Below are 2,241 nucleotides of genomic sequence, written 5' to 3' on the forward strand. Positions count from 1 at the left end.
CAGGAGGGGAAGACCCTCTATGAGATGGATTGATTCGGTGACTGGGGTAATCGGGATGGGTGTATCAGAGATGGTGCAGTTGGCGCAGCATAGAGCAGGGTTTAGGGCTATTGTGCATAGGGTTGCTATGAGTCGCAAACGACTCGATGGCACATAACAACAACAACAACAACATATACAACATATCTGAACCCTGTCCCATAATGAAGTCATACAATTATATATTTTAAATTTAAAAAAAATCTTTCTGTAAATCCACAGCCCCTAGAAAGACATTTCTTATACAAATAAATGTATGCAGAGTTTTCCTCTTAGTCAAGAGCCACTTTCCCTCCATTGAAATAGTAAAGTTTAAATAAGAATGTTTTCATTGTTGCTGTATACGTTGAGTCAGAACTGACCCATAGCTGTCCCTCCAGCAAGTTTTCAGAGACAGTAAATCACACAGGAGATTGCCCATCCTTCTGCAGAGCAGCTGGTCGATTTGTACCACATGCTTATGGTATTTTAGTATAGATTTTTATTCTAGGCCACCAGAAAATGGAAACATTTAAAGCTTAAATAATAATGGAACAATGGGAAAATACCAAATGTCCCCAAATTTTAAAAATCCATCATCCCTATAAAGACTTTGGAAATGATTCTCTGAATTCACTATAATACAATCCTAAATTTTTTGTTATCCAAAAAGAATCTGGAACTCTTCATTTTGTGACTGATAATTACTAATATTGTGGAGCTAATAATGTGGAACTCTAGTGACCTAGTGGATGAGGAATTGTGCTGCCAACTCAAACAAGTGGTTTGAACCAACTGGCCTCTCCACAAGAGAAAGACAGTCTTTTCCTGTGCAACATTCAGACTCTGAGAGAAAACCTGCCGAAGGACCAGTTGTTGTGAGTTGGCTGCAACTTGACAGTACATAACAACAATATATACTCATTTCTTAGTTTTACGCTGTTTGAAAGGGAGTATTAAACAAGAATTCTAAACACACCAGATACATGTGAAGCACATTCAACATTTATACAAGTATCTCTATTTTTAGGAGGTTTTAGGAATGTATGAGAGATATGTAATGTATACTATATTTTACGTACTTTTTGTCAGGATATTCTGGTGGCTTAGCGTAGCCCACAGAAGGTTGCACTGATAATGTAAAGGGCTCTACATCTCTCTAAGCAGTTCAAAATCCACCAGTTCTCTGAGAAAGAAATGGATAATTTCCTCCTTGCAATTTGAAGCCACAGAAACCCATGGAAGGTCAGCTGTGAATCAGTTCTAACTTGAGGATGATGAGAGAATGACTTGTTAGCTGCCATTGACTTCGTATGACTTATAGCAATCCTATGAATAACAGATCTGAACCCTGTTCCATTCTCATCATCTCTGACACACTTGAGTCCACTGCTGTAGTCACTGTGTCAGTCCATTCCATTGATAGTCTTCCTTCCTCTCTTTCACGGACCCTCCTTTTCATGAATGATACCCCTTTCTAAGGAATAGTCTCTCCTAGCAACATGCCCAAAGTATGTGAGACAATGAAATAAAAATGCATAAAAGGCTATAATTATTTTTACACTTATATTAACATATTAAGATACTAACTTCTGTCATCTGTCATGCCTCAACATAGGTATTATGGCAAAAACGTCAGGACCAGGGTAAAATACACTATGTGAGGTTGTGCAAATTATATGTTGCTATTATGTGCCGTTGAGTCACCTATGACTCCTAGTGACCCTACATACAACAGCTCTAAAACCTGCCCTATCCTAAGCCAATTTTATTTGTCTCCAACAGACCCAATCCCACTTCTCCTTAGTCACTGAGTCAATCCATCTCATCCTGGTCTTCCTCTCATCCTTCCAAGCATGATGTTATTCTACAAGGACTGGTCCCTCCTGGCCACATGCCAAAAGTATGTGAGACAGAGCTTTGAAATCCTTGCCTCCAGGGAGCAGCTTGGTTTCATCCTCTCCAAGACTGACCTTTTTATTATTCTCACAGTCCATGATATGTTCAACACTCTTCCACACCACAACTCAAAGGCATTGATTTTTCTTTTATCCTCTTTAGGCATTGTCCAGCTCTTTGATACATAGCAAATAATTGTAAGGCCATGGCCTATATCGGGTGCACTTTAGTCTCCAGACTGATGTCATTGCTCTTCAGTACCCTAGAGAGACACCTGACACCAGACTTTCCTAATGCAATTCATCTTTTGATTTCCTGACTGCT

At 39.3% G+C, this 2,241-nt stretch overlaps 1 protein-coding gene and 1 pseudogene across 1 annotated transcript in view; both read left to right on the top strand.

Moving 5' to 3' along the window:
* The window catches only part of LRRC7 (leucine rich repeat containing 7), a 720,627-nt gene that overhangs the window by 602,406 nt on the left and 115,980 nt on the right, over positions 1-2,241 (top strand). The window lies entirely within an intron of this gene.
* LOC102857047 overlaps positions 1,642-2,241 on the top strand; it is a 3,474-nt pseudogene continuing 2,874 nt past the window's right edge.

Source organism: Elephantulus edwardii, unplaced genomic scaffold (genome assembly GCF_000299155.1).
Source record: "Elephantulus edwardii isolate Elephantulus edwardi_28Jun2011 unplaced genomic scaffold, EleEdw1.0 scaffold00005, whole genome shotgun sequence".
Lineage (NCBI taxonomy): Eukaryota > Metazoa > Chordata > Mammalia > Macroscelidea > Macroscelididae > Elephantulus > Elephantulus edwardii.